The 13837-nt window shown below is 48.0% G+C and overlaps 1 protein-coding gene across 1 annotated transcript in view; it reads left to right on the forward strand.

Annotated features, from left to right (window-relative positions):
• The window catches only part of COMMD1 (copper metabolism domain containing 1), a 179892-nt gene that overhangs the window by 120793 nt on the left and 45262 nt on the right, over positions 1-13837 (forward strand). The window lies entirely within an intron of this gene.

Genomic DNA, 13837 nt, shown 5'->3' on the forward strand with positions numbered 1-13837 from the left:
GGGTGCTATTTATTGATCACGGATGGTAACAACTCACTGATCTTCCTTTTTTTATTAAATCCAAGTCGTGGCAGGCGAGTACAGGAAGAACATGGAACTATCACCCAACACACTCACAATTAACAAAGGCAAAAGGGAGCTGTGTGGGTGGAACTACTGGCCTCTTGATTTCAGTAGGAGAGTAGGAGTCTGCACAGGGAAAAGTTTCTGCCCACTCAAATCTGTTTCCCAGATTGGGGTCTTGATGGTTCTGTAGCTTCAGCTTTCAGTTTGAAACCAGATAGTTAAATATTCTGGATCAAGTATGAGCAAACGAGCATGAGCAAACAAAATAGGATGCAAAATTCACAAATCTGTAGCCTTTTTTCTCACCTCCACTCACTCCCCCCAAAATAGTAATATTTATTTTTTCAGCATCTCTGTGACTGAGTGGTTCTGGTATATGTTGCTGGACCTGATCCATAACTCACTGAAATCATTGGAGGGATTTCTGTTGACCACAGTGGACTTTAGATCAGGCCAACAAAATATGCTATTTTACTAACTGTTCCTTGCAGAAAGCCCTGCCAGGTATTATGGATCTGTAATAATGCCCCTGTAGATCAGATTGTCAGATTCTGATATAAACCTGATTTTGGCCATACCCAATTGCACAGGCTCTAATTCACTTTTATCCTAAATTTATCCTGGTTAGTCTCAAACCAAATGAGAACAGTTTTGCAATTAAAATATGTCTTAAAAGTCTCCTAAAATACAGCTTTGTTTTTAATCTTCTTTCAAAACTGGTATATCTTTTGCCTGCTCATACTTCATGATTATTCTGTAAAATTCAACTCTGGCTGTGTCTGTCCTAATGAGCTTGGGTTTAAAGTAGGAAGCAGAAAAGAATAAATGGCTAATAGTGTTGTATGTCTACCGCAGGGCTGTCTGAGTGGCAGCCCATGAGGGATTAAGCTGCACCTCTCAGGCTCTGAGCAGGCCACCAATCCACCAATTGCTCTGGCTGCAACAGCAACTGGAGTCTCTGGGCTCCCCCTCCCTCCCCTGGCTTTTACTACTTGCCCCCATTCAGCAGTGCAGCACAGCATTGCCCAGGATGCTGAGGATGAGCCTGGGAGTGCATGGGTGCATGGTGTGGGGTGGGGGAGAGAGGAGGCTCCTGCACAATGCAGTGGGGAGGGGCATCCACAGAGTGTGTGGCCAGGGGTCCCTGTGGCACCCCAGAACAGCCCATGCGGGTTTGGCTGTGCTGGTCGGGCCCATGGGGTGTTTGACCCTACCCACGAAGAAATTGGACAGTGCTGGTTTATTGCAATGGTATCTTTAGGCCCTTTGAGTGCTATAGGTAAATGCCCATGTCATTTAAACATATCTGGTGATGCTTGTAACTGTTGAGAGACTTTCTATTCTTGGTAATAGTGCTTAGAAGTACTCCTGCCTTGCAGCCCAATGCCCACTGATACCTGTAATGTCCTTGCTCATGTATGAATACCCTTGAGAGGATGGTGACCTTTTTCAGGTGTGTTGAACACTATGGTAAAGGCTTTTGAGAAACAGATGAAGGATGACACCACTAAAGAATTTTAAATTATAATTTTTCAAGTTGCTGAAAAGGTCCCATGAGATCTCTTTAGCGTGGTGGCAGTGGCAGTGGCAGTGGATTTGTTCCATTTGAACAGCGTGCTTGATGGTGCATGAGATGATACTGCCCTGAAGAGCTTGCTTTTGAAGAATGTGTTGTGTGCAAAAAGGTGCACCTCTAGTGGGGAACTTGCAGAAGTTTCCAGAAAATTTTCTAGCAGTGGTTTAGTTCCAAATTTGGGTTCTTGGTTTTAGTTGGCAGCATTTGCATTGCCTTTGCATTTAATTCTGCCTTGGCGAAGATCTGTGTTACACAATTCTTAAGGTGCCAGGAGCTAGTTCACTCTAGCATTTCTAATAGCAATTTCGGACTATGGTGAAGCAGAATGAGTTTGCAGCAGCAGGACAGGATTACAACATTCCTATAGTGAATTTTGGAAGTGCTTTTGAATCATACATCTAAATGGAGGAGTAGCATGGTTCAGGTCAGCCTATTTGGATGAAACTCTACCACACGCCTGACATTGTTTTGAGTTCATTTGTGGTCTGCCCAAGCCAGAGCACGCTGGCATAGGTTTTAAATCAAGTTGCAAAGACTAATCTGAACTTTTTTAATAACATGTCTGAACTATAAACAAGTTTTAAAACTACTAGTGGCCTATTATTTTCATAATTTAGATTAACCCCATTTCCTTACTTACATTAAGTTGTAATTATTCTCATAGCCTGTAAGTGGCAGTTTTGTGTTCATATGTAACACAGTTCATTCTCAGTGAGCGTGGCAATCCTACATTGCCTTTACCAATGACGCAGATTTTTTGTATTCTTGTCACTGTATGATGGCAATGCTGTCCTGCTATAATGGCATGCCTGTAGTTCTGACAAACTACCCTCTTTCCAGCATCTTGTGGTAGGACAGCCCATGACACCCTTCTGTTACAAACACAAGCAACATTTAAAGGGTGAATACAAAAATACTATGTTTTCTTGTTTAACTTGCCCCCAAATAAAATGCACACCTTGGTTTTGCAAATCAGGATGCAGAAAAAAAATATATTTCCAGAGTTGTGTGTCAAGGAATAAATCCTCCTTGGAATACAATGTCCAGGAAATGTGACACCAGGAAGTTCCTGGTGCTAGCTGTCTCACCCATACTGTCTTCTGGGATGCCACACTTCCTGAACACCGTCTCCGGGTGGACTTTCTCTGTAACACCAAGGTTAAGCCCCAGACCCTTGCAAGGGCAGTAACAAGACTACTACTTCTTTACTGTAAGTAGTTGATTTATAAATTCCTTTAAATCAAGTGCTGTTTCCATATCCTGAACCTCATCAAGATACTAGTCAACAGCTCATGCTGCTTCAGGCACAAGCTACAGGATTCAGCCAATAGTTACAACCATGAGAGGGTTAACCCAGGACTCCATCATCATGGCAGCAGCATGATATGTATAGTGTCTCTTGACTTACTACTTTTCCCTCGAAGAAAACAGCTTTCCTCTTTAAAACACCCCAATTTTGGGAGGCTGATTTTTATTTATTTTTTTGGGGGGGTAGGGGGGTGGGGAGTGTGTGTTGTATGTGAGAAAATATGGTACTTGACAAGTCTTTGTTGTGGGAAAGAATGCTATGTGGACACAATCAATTGTGGTGTTACCAGATCAGATAATCATAAAAGTTTGGTTACAAAAACATCATGGCCTCATAATGTTCAAATAATTAAATGCATAAGATTCTTATGACATTAGTGACACTAGATTTGTGAAATTTAGTAAAGTGTTGATTGTTAAAGGTCCTAGGTTTTTCCTTTAGAATATTTAAATATATATATATTAGAAAGAAACAGTACTTCATCTGTCTGCTTTTCTAGTTCCTTTCATGCCATAATGGAAGCACATGCAGTTCTGAAAGGAACAAAAGTTTTGGAACAACACATCTTTAACAACATGTCTTTAAAACATGTGTGAAAGGCTTTTAGTCTTTGGTTAGATTTTGGAATGAAGCACTAATAGTCCCTGCTAAAGCTAAATGCTGATCTGAAGGACAAGATGTTTAAACCCATTGACATGGATGGGAACTGACCTGGATCAGCACTTCTGAAAACAATGCCATTTATTTAGGTGCATTAGCTCTGATTTGTATGGCTATTTTGTTCTGTTTTTAACTATTTCAGTTAGGAGCGTGACAATTTTTTGTAAAAATAGTTACATCAGGATAACTTCTGCATGGATGCACTAAGATTGACATAAGCATGAATTACAGTAAAAGCTGCGCTATCCAGCATCTTACAAGCCGGCATGCTCTACTAACTGGCACACCGGCTTGTAAGGTAAAGTGAAACCGGAAGTGCCGACTGCGACACTTCCAGTTTCTCCAAACCCCCACGGCCGGGGGCAAAGCAGCCTGTGCTGCTGAGCCCCCACAGCCTGGGGGCATAACAGGCTGCATGGGACTCTGCAGGACCCGCCTCCCTGTCCTGCGGGGCTAGTGGTGGAAGGGACGGTGATGTCGTGGGAGGGGCAGAGGGACGCTGCAGACACAGTGGGAGAAGTGGCGGCCAGGGCCACTCAATTAACCGGCATATTTTGTTATCTGGCATCCCCCAGGAATGGGGGATGCCAGATAATAGAGCTTTTACTGTACATACTTTTATTCCCTTTCCAAGACTGCAATAAGTTATTCTGATCTAAACATCTTTTTGCTGGTATTATTAAGTCTATGCTTTGCAGGGGGGGCAGAGGGGGCATTTATTAGAACAACTATACTGGCTATATTGGTATATCATTGTTGTTCATCTGGTACAATTTTTGACTGTCGGCAAGCATTTGATGAGACAGCATGCATCTAAAGCCACGAGGGGCCCAATCCTTGTTGTGGCAGTGCAGCCCCGACTCCTTCCTTGCCATCTGCCTTGATGTACGCATGCACCCGCCACTAGGAACAAGCTGGGCTGTGGCTCCACAGACCCCAGTGCAGCTTCTTGCAGCCTCTTTGCCACCTGCTGCGAGCAGCCTGGCCTCCATGGCAGACAACAGGGGCCTTCCCAGAGCCCTGGCTATCTGTGGCAGGCAGCTGGGAGGCTGCAAGTGGCTGCACCGGCGTTCACAGAGCCTTGACCAGGCTCATTGCTGGCAGTGGGTGCATGCATGCCTCGGGGTGGATGGCAGGGAAGGGATTGTGGCTACACTGCCACAACACGGATGGGGCCCCTCACAGTTCCCTTGCCATCTGCCCCTGGCGCATCAAGATCTGATAAGTCGAGATTGCGGTTGCTTTTGGTACTCCTGAAAAATGTTGCCAACTTCTGGTTTAAGAGTTTCTGTCCCTGAGCTGGGGGAGGAAGGGGAATTCACTACAGTTTAGCTAAACAAACAAATCTGTCAAATTACTTAAATCAGTGCAACTTTTGTGTGGAGACAAAAATCTGTTGTTAATCACACAAGCATGAAAGGTTTTGTCTCAGTGTCCCCTTAGCCCTGACAGGAATGAAGAAGTAATGTCACAGTATGATGCCTTCTGACATGCATATGAAAATGCTAAAGCAATTGAAATTTGATTTCTAGAAAGATGAGTACGTTTCTGTACTGGCTGCCTCCTACTCGCAATTACACTGGATGGCACTTATATATATGCTCATTCAGTTTCAGTTCAGTCTTGTCCCTTCCTTTAACAAAAGGAGAACTAGTTTTAGCAATTTCTTTTGACAGCTGTTTCATTTAGATATGCTTTGTGCAGGGTTGGGTAAGACATAATGGAGTTCTTAGAACAGTGGTGATCTTCATAAACAGTTTCTGCACTTGTGTTCCTACCAGTGAACCTGAATTGGTAGTAACCACAGCAAAAATATTGGCTGAAAAAGCTTACTGTAGACAACCAATGCAGCCCACTGTTGCAGCAGATGTTGGGCATCAGAAGGCCTCAAAGTAGAAAATAACCTGGTATTTGCAAATTAAGCATCCATAACTGAAGCTGTAGGTTGTGATACTTCAACTTTGCAGGTGTGTTTAAAAAAACAAAACAAATTAAATTATGCAACATGGATGTCAAATAAATAGCAGAAATATAAAAATATACATCTGCAAGGAGGGAGAACTGAGTAAATCATCTCCATTGTAGATAAGGAAGGAAATCTACTCTCTGAAGACTTTTGGAAGAATGAATTTAACCTTGCAGTGTTGCGCTGATGGACTTTTCATTAGTAAATTGCTGACAGAGCAGAACTCCTATGGAGCTTTCTAGTCTTCAGTATCCTTGTGAACACCTGCAGTGGGAAGCATACCAAGGGAGGAGAGCCAAGATGATCTGGAGAAAGCATTATTAAGAAATAATACAGGAAGATGATACTCTGCCAAAACGAGCTTATTCCCTCCATTTTTAAATGTAGATATTGAGCCAAGGGGAATGGCATTCCAAATGTAATTACATTTGGCTTTTTTCACGTCCTGCCTTTGTAAAATGCTGACAGTGTCTGTGGCTTGATTTAATTGGCTTCTCGAACAATATCTTTAACTGTTTGTTTTATGAATTCTGGAAGCCTTTGGTGTATTTGTAGCTCATGCTGTTGGGGCACTTAGATGAGGAATGTTATAGACTGCAGACTCTAAATACATTTACACAAGTGGTCCTCAACCTTTTTAGATAGGAGCAGGGATCCGGGTTTTCCGTTTCCTGTGGGAAAATGAAAAAAAAATTGGATTTTCTCTTTAAGCTGAGCAAAACTTGGATTTCTCGTTTTAATGGAGAAACACTCTGATTTTCCACTTTTGCAAAGAGCTCTTTGCAGGCTGGCAGAGTTCCAGCCTGCGTCATGTGCGTGCACATGCTCACACATGCACATGACTGCCAGGCAGCCTGGACAGCAGCTCCCTCAAGTAAGTCTGGTGGGGGGAAGTGAGCATTGAGGCCCTCATAGGGAGGGCATTGAGCAGGGCTGGAGCTGGGGCTGCTGATGGGGTGGTGCACACCAGCTGGGGCTTGGGGCCCAGGGCTGGGATGTGCGGCTGCAGGGCCTGGGCAGGAAGTGGGATAGGACCGTGGGCAGCTCATCGTGGGGTGTGGGGTGGAGCTGGCTCCCTGCTGCGCACCCCTGGGAGGAGGACAGGGAGGGGCATGTGCCCTCTAGATTTGTGCATGGGGCAGGGGCGGGCTGCCCACTGTGGGCTTGGGCTCCCTGCCATGCTGCCTTCCCCTGGGGCCTCCATGGCCCAGTAGGTGGAACCTGGCATGGCAGGGCCAGGCAGGGAGACTCCTTGTGGTTTCAAGCCTCATGCTGCCCTGGCGCCTCCAGCAGACAGCAACAGGGGCAGTGGCACACAGTTGTGCCCCTTACCGCTGCTGGGTGGGCAGGGAGTCCCTTGCCATGGCGGCACAAACTTCTCCACCCGATTCCACTTCGCTGCTCCAAGTCCTGCCCACTGGGCCATGGAAGCCGTGGGACTCGGGCAGCAGGACAGAGAGCCAAGCCCGCAAGCAGGCAGCCTGCACCTGCCCCCACTCCCATGAGCTCCGCTGTAGCCGTGCTGCTCATGGTGGAGGAGGACCCAGACTCCATGCTCAGCTCTGCTGCAGTAGCTGCTGCCTCCCATGGGTGGCAGCCAGGACTTGGGCCCTGCTGTAGGGGGGCAGGGGGCTGTGGACCCAGGTCCCTGACCCCCATAGCTCTGGCAGCTAAAGGCCCCCTTCAGCCATGCTGGAGGGGGTGGGGGGTTGTGGGTGGGGAGTGAGGGGCCTGTACCTGCATCCCGGTGAGTGAAGAGGGCAGGGGATGCTGTGATTTTTCCATGATAAAAACCCAAAATCAAATACAAAAATTTATAGGTACTTAGAATTTATTTTATTAAAGCGATTGAGGCACTGGTAGGCTTCAGAACTGCTTTAAAATTGTAAATATATATAAAAAAAAATTGTGTTCAGTTGATATCTATCTATAAAGTGGCATTTCATCTTAATCATGGATTTGGGGCTTTTTAATCAGAGAATTTGCTATTTTTTTCCTCGTTTAAATCAGAGAAATTGTGATTTTTATTTTTTTTTTAAACAGAGAAGACCAGGATCCCTGGATATAAGGTGCCTTTGATATACTGGAAGCACCACTTGGAAAATGCCAGTTCTTAGTTTCCACTCATTTTTCTTTAAAAAAAATATATATTTTTTTAAATAGAGCAGGTTTTCTGTTACAAAGAACTCAGAAGAACCACAACCATGGATTTCTATTTGAAATCTCGGAGTTTATCTTGTGAATCATGTTTGCACAATGCATAGCAACCTGCTGCACCTTTGAAAGGATTTTAAGGCATCCCAGACTACCATGGCACCCTGGTTGTGAATCACTGATTTACAGTATGGTTCCTTCATGTCAACTGGCAGAAATCAAATTTGTGAGAAATGCTCTTAAAAAAACAAGCAAACAAACATCACAAGGCTGAGCAATACTGGTAGGTTGGGCAAGGGGGAATGTTGGGGGTAGAACAACTAGGTTAGTAGCTGCCTGTGCAGTCCACTGACACAGGGATGGAATGGCAGCTCCGCATACTGGGCTAATAGGAGGAGCCGCCTCTGTTTAATGATCATGGCTACACAGTGTACAGATTAAATATTGCCCCCAAGGCAGTGGTTCTCAATCTTTTCAGCTTCCAGGTAACCGTTCAAAACTTTATGGAATGTTGTGGAACCCCAGTTGAGAACCAGTGAGCTGGACTCTAGCTCAGTGGGGGAAAAATGGTGGATTTGGTAAGTGGCTGGTCTCCCTTTCCCAGTAGGCTCTGGAGGCCCCAGGAGCACAGGGCCATGGCAGTGCAGGGCCACAGAACTGGGGCTCTACCCCAGCCCTACTCTGTCACAGCTCATTGTTGTTACAACCCTGTGCTCCCAGCTGCGGCCCCATCCCAGCCATCTGGCCACACACACTTCTCTCGTGGGTCCCACGCCTGGCACTGGATGTGGGGTGGATGGGCTGGGGTGCCTGGACAGCAGGTTTGCGTCAAGCAACAGTAGCCAGTAGGAATCATCATCGGAGTGGATGCTGGGAAATGGAATCTGCTGCAAGTTGGATCTGGTCTGTGGGCCTGCCTTTGCCCACCCCTGATCTAGCTGGTGCAAGGTGAGGGTCATGGAGGTGCAAGACCATACTCCATTGCTCCCTGCTGTTTCCACCATCTGCCCCCTCCCCACTCCCAGTCTGTACCTGAGGGGACAAAGCATGGCCCCTGCCATCATGGCTGCTCCCCTGGCAACTTGTATGCAAGCAACTGGAGCCATGTGCACTCATGACCCCTCACACTGGCCCTGGGAGCATGAGAGGAACAGGAGTACAAGCTAGGCTCAGAAGTCTAGCATCTGCCTACCCATCTGCCCACACACACATGTGGGTGAGCATGCTGCTTAGTAGGGGTGTGTGAAGCAGGCAGTATTTGATTTAGATTCGTCCCAGTTCAGGGGACATTGATTCGATTTGCTGATTTTGATCACTGTCCTGATTCGATTTGGCCAAATATGAATCTGAAGATTCTATTTCTGATTTGGAGAATCAGCAATTCGGCCATAGAAACAGCTTTATATGTTTTTTTTCTACGTACCTCAAGTAGCAAGTGCAGCTCATGAATGCTGCAATGCTGGGGTGGATGGAGCGTCCCACGGGAGTGCGGTGGGGTCCCCTGCGCGCTTGGCAGCAGACCCCCCCCCCCCAGCTCAGCAACCGGCCATGGAGGGACCCCTGGTGCCCCCCCATACCCAGGAGGGCACCAGTCACTGTGGCGGGGGTGTCCCCTGCATGCTTTGCAGCAGCCCCAAAAGTACTTCTGGTCCACTTCTGTGTCTGCCACCAAGCTCATGGAGGAACCCCCACCCATCCCACCATCCCAGCGTTCATGAGCCATGCCTGGTACCTCAAGGTACGTAGAAAAAACATATAAAGCTGTGACTATGACCAAATCATTGAATCTCTCTGAATCAATTCGGAGGGTTCTGATTTGATTTGGAGAGATTTAAAGGGTTTCCTGATTCAATTTGGATCCGGAAATTTGGCTGCCAAATCTCTTCTGAATCAAATCAGTGACCAAAGCTTCGCACAGCCCTGCTGCTTAGCGTATGGGAACTCCCAGGGCGGGTGGAAAGAACTGTGGTGACTGCTTGTCTGTGGGATGCTGGGGTGCCTGGCAGGAGGAGGAGCAATCGTTTGGTGCCCGGCCCTTGTGCCAGGAGGTAATGCACCCTTGAAAGGATCTCATGGCACCTCATTGTGCTGTGGCACCTCAGTTGAGAATCACTGTATTAAGCCGTTGGCATGTTAAATGGGATTTATTCCCCAAAGGTGAAGACTGGTTAAAAGGTGGTTGAAAAGCGCTCCCACTCCCACTTCTTCAGTACTTGAATATTTGAGGCTAACGATCTAACTTGCAGTAGAATTCATAGGATTTCCATTTAGTGCCCAGAATGCTGTCTGAAATGCCGTTCTAGAAGAGGTTGGTGGTAATCAAATCTCTCTTACAAACTTCCAGGGATGAAGTCTCCACAAGCTCTAAGTAATCTCTTCCAGTGCTTAATCAGCTTTATAGTTAGAAAGTTCTTCCTATGTGGGTTCATAGGTGGTGGGGTGTTGTGGTCTCACCCCCGCTTAGGCGGTGCACTGCATGTGTAGGGAGCAATCAGAGCTCACTGGTATATTGTCATAGCTCCTACTGGGAACTCAGTATGTGTTGTGAGATCTGTGAGCACACTGGCTGGTCGGCTCAGGGCCTGTCCAGATTCCCCCCTTTCAAGCAACTCTGGAGCCTGCTGCTGTGGAGGAGTGGCTGGGAGTGATGCCAACCCCCTGCTTTCACACAGATCCCAAAGCTCCCCATGCTGCCCCTGCTGCATAGGTGGATTAGCACAGGGGCCACCTGGGCCCGGGCCCAGGGGTCCCTGCTTCAGCACGAATGAAACTGATAGCCAGGCCAGGTATGCATGATGTGGTAGGCCGTGGCTGCTGGGTGCTATTTGCCAGGCGCCACTGCAGCCAGACTGAGCCATGGCGGGGTGAGGGACCACTCCCAGAGCTTGATCCACGTTGCATGTGCTTGGTGGGCAGCAGCTCTGCACCCCTGGCAGCGGCTTCAGTACGAACCTGTAGGCGGGGGTGGCTATGGCTCCTACCTCGGGCCTGGGGGCAGCATGTCCAACTCCACCCACTCTTTCTCCCTGGGCTCAGGGCCCCAATGAATCTTAATCCAGCCCTGCGTTTGGTTCCCCCCCTCCTTTCCCCTTGTTACTGAATCAGGGTCAGGAGGCAGCAAGGAAAAAGCAAACAGTATCAGGCTGCAGAGATGCTTGAAAGCAGGGATTTCAGGCAGCTCCCCATGCTCAGCAGCTGCTGAGCTCACTGGCATCCCAGATCACAGCAAGGTGTTGCTGGATGACACGTGCACAGTGAACTCTATGTGGCAATATGCCTGTTGCTGTGAGCCAGGATCCAACCATGCTAATATCTAAGCTACATAACAGCGCTGCCATTTAAGGCCATTTTGACTTGTTCAGTCCCTGTGGACACACAAAATAGACTATCTCCTTCCTCTTTATGTAACATCCCTTCATCTATTTGAAGTACAGTAAACATGTCATGCCAGGCAGCAATGTTCTCAGACATGCTGTGCTACTTCATGCAGGCTGACTCCTAGCCCAGAGGTACTGTTGCAGCTGCACAGTGCCCCGGGTGGGCAGATTAGCACTGTCGCTCAGCAGTTCTGATTAACCTTCCTATAGTGCTTCATGGACATGGCTACCCTGCTTCTAGTGAGGAGGCAGCCTGTGTGGGGCAGGATGATGTGTTTGAGTGTTTTTGATAGGCATGATAGGTCTATCATGTATCATGGCTATTAACATGCAGCCCTGGGATTCAGGTGATGAATACAAATTCAGTATAACTGTCAGTTTTGTAGTGACAATGTGCTTCTTTTCTTGCAACGGCAGTAGAATAAGATTGGGTTTTCTTAAGTGTCTGCTGAAGAACAGTAACTTCCAATACGTTTGCATTCACATACATCCAAGCTGATGTTTCAGATGTGAGTGTCCACTGTATTCAGATGCTGATATGAACATAAGCATTTTTCTGTGGGTAAATCTACTTTATCAGAATTCTTTCTGGTGTTGTTGGGGCTTGTGCCTGTCTTTAGGCCCCAGACAAATGTCCTAGATGAGTGGTTTTCAACCTGTGGTTTGTGGATCCCTGGGGATCTGCACACTAAGTCTAAGGAGTCTGCAAAAGAGGACTATGATCTATCGAAAGTATGTGAATATTTACACTTACAATTCAAAGGGGCCCGCAACTCCCTTTGAAATTTTTTAGCAGCCTGCAAGTGAAAAAAGGTTGAGCACCACTGTCCTAGGTGAAGTATCTTCCCAATGAAGATTGGCCCCTTTTTATTGCCTCTAAATAGAGAGCTATCTCTTTTTTTCCCTCACCATAATATTTCTCTTTGCAAGTCATTCTAGTATTATGTTAACTTAAAATATGCTACTAGTTTTGGAGATGTATTCATGGATTAAGTTGCTATGTCATGCAAGCAAGGTCATTGGCCTCTGGGCCTTTTTGTATTGAAGATAAGTTCTGTCATTTATGTGGTTATTAGTAGGGCTGTGCGAAGTTTTGCCGGGTGTTTCGTTTTGAAGCTGTTTTGACATGTTGTGAGCTTGAAACAGTGAAGTTGAAATGAAACAAAAGGCTTCAAAACAGCTTCGAAACGAAACAAGGGCTTTTGAAACATTTCAGGTTTCGAAGCCGGGCTTACTTGGCTTCAGTGCTGGTCCCAGGCAGCAGCCTCCTCTCATCCGGCGTACAGATCTGGGGGCCCGCACCCCAAGGAGAAGTCCGGCAGAGCCCCGCAGCCCTCCTGGGGGTGTGGGCCCCCGGATCTGCACACCAGATGAGAGGAGGCTGCTGCTGCTGGCAAGAGTCAGGACTTTTGCTTTGAACATGCCCTCAGAAGGGGCTACCATCCCTGGAATTTTCATCCAAATCAGGCAAGAAATGACAAAGTTTTAGGAATTTTCATGATTCCCCATTATAACCTATGGGTGAAACGCTGAAACTTGTCAAAACAGCGAAACAGTTTTGATGAAATGAAATAGGACAGTACTTTGAAATGAAACAAAACTCAAGTTAGAGCGGGAGTTTGTGCAGGAGGGTGAGCAGGAGGGCCCTAGACCCTGCCTGTGAGTCCCCCAGAGTAGACAGTCCCAGCCATAGCCAGCCCACTAGCGGCATGACGTGGATGGGCATGCGCCACACCCCTCGGGTCCCCTTGGGAACTGCAGCCCCCCCCTCTGGCACCTCAGAGATGGACACCCAGACAGAGCCCATTGTTCTGGGCTCCACGCAGACAGAGCCCCTGGCTCTCGGTTGCGGGGGCTGCCTGTCCCCTTTTCAGGCTCTGGGGCCTGGGAGCATGGCCACCTCCCCTTGTGAGGTCTGCTCCCTACTGGGGTCTCTGGTGCACCAGCTGGAGGAGCTCCAGGCCACAGTCCAGAGACTGCGCACCATCAGGGACTGTGAGCAGGAGATAGACTCCTACTGCCAGGCCCTTCTCCCCCGGGAGGCGGAGGGTAGACCACAGTCTCCCTCCAGGACAAGGGAGGACCCGCAGACCTCCCCTTCTGTCCAGCCACGGGGCTGGACCAATGTGGTCAAGGGCCCCAGGGGCCACCGCACCAAGGCCCGTGCCCCACTGGAGCTTTGTAACAGGTACGAACCTCCTGCAGCCCCAGCAGAGTCTGCTGAGTTGCCAGCTCCCGCAGGCAACATAGGTGACACTGTAGCTACTGCCCCCGCTCTCTGCAAGACCAAACGCAAAGTGTTTGTCATGGGTGACTCCATCCTGAGGGGGCCTGGGGGGGGAATCTGCCACCCCGACCCCTTAGCCTGGGAAGTTTGCTACTTCCCGGGAGCCAGAATCCGAGACATTGTGGAGAAGATCCCTAAGCTCCTCCAGCCCACTGACCACTACCCCTATGCTTCTTATCCATGTGGGCACCAGTGACATGGCTCGGAGCACTCCCAGCTGGGACATGAGGCGCTACAAGGATTTGGGAGCAGGGCTAAAGGGTCTGGGGGCACAGGTGGTGTTTTCTATGATCCTGCCAGTCTCGGGCTACAGGCTGAGGAGGGAGAGGAGGATCCCGGTAGTAAACCAAAGACTGCGGTGCTGGTATCATCAGGAAAGCTTCAGCTTCCATGGCCACAGCCTGCTCTTTGGCGAGAGAGGCAGTGAGCTGCTGGGAAGAGA

This window comes from Alligator mississippiensis, chromosome 1, assembly GCF_030867095.1.
Source record: "Alligator mississippiensis isolate rAllMis1 chromosome 1, rAllMis1, whole genome shotgun sequence".
Lineage (NCBI taxonomy): Eukaryota > Metazoa > Chordata > Crocodylia > Alligatoridae > Alligator > Alligator mississippiensis.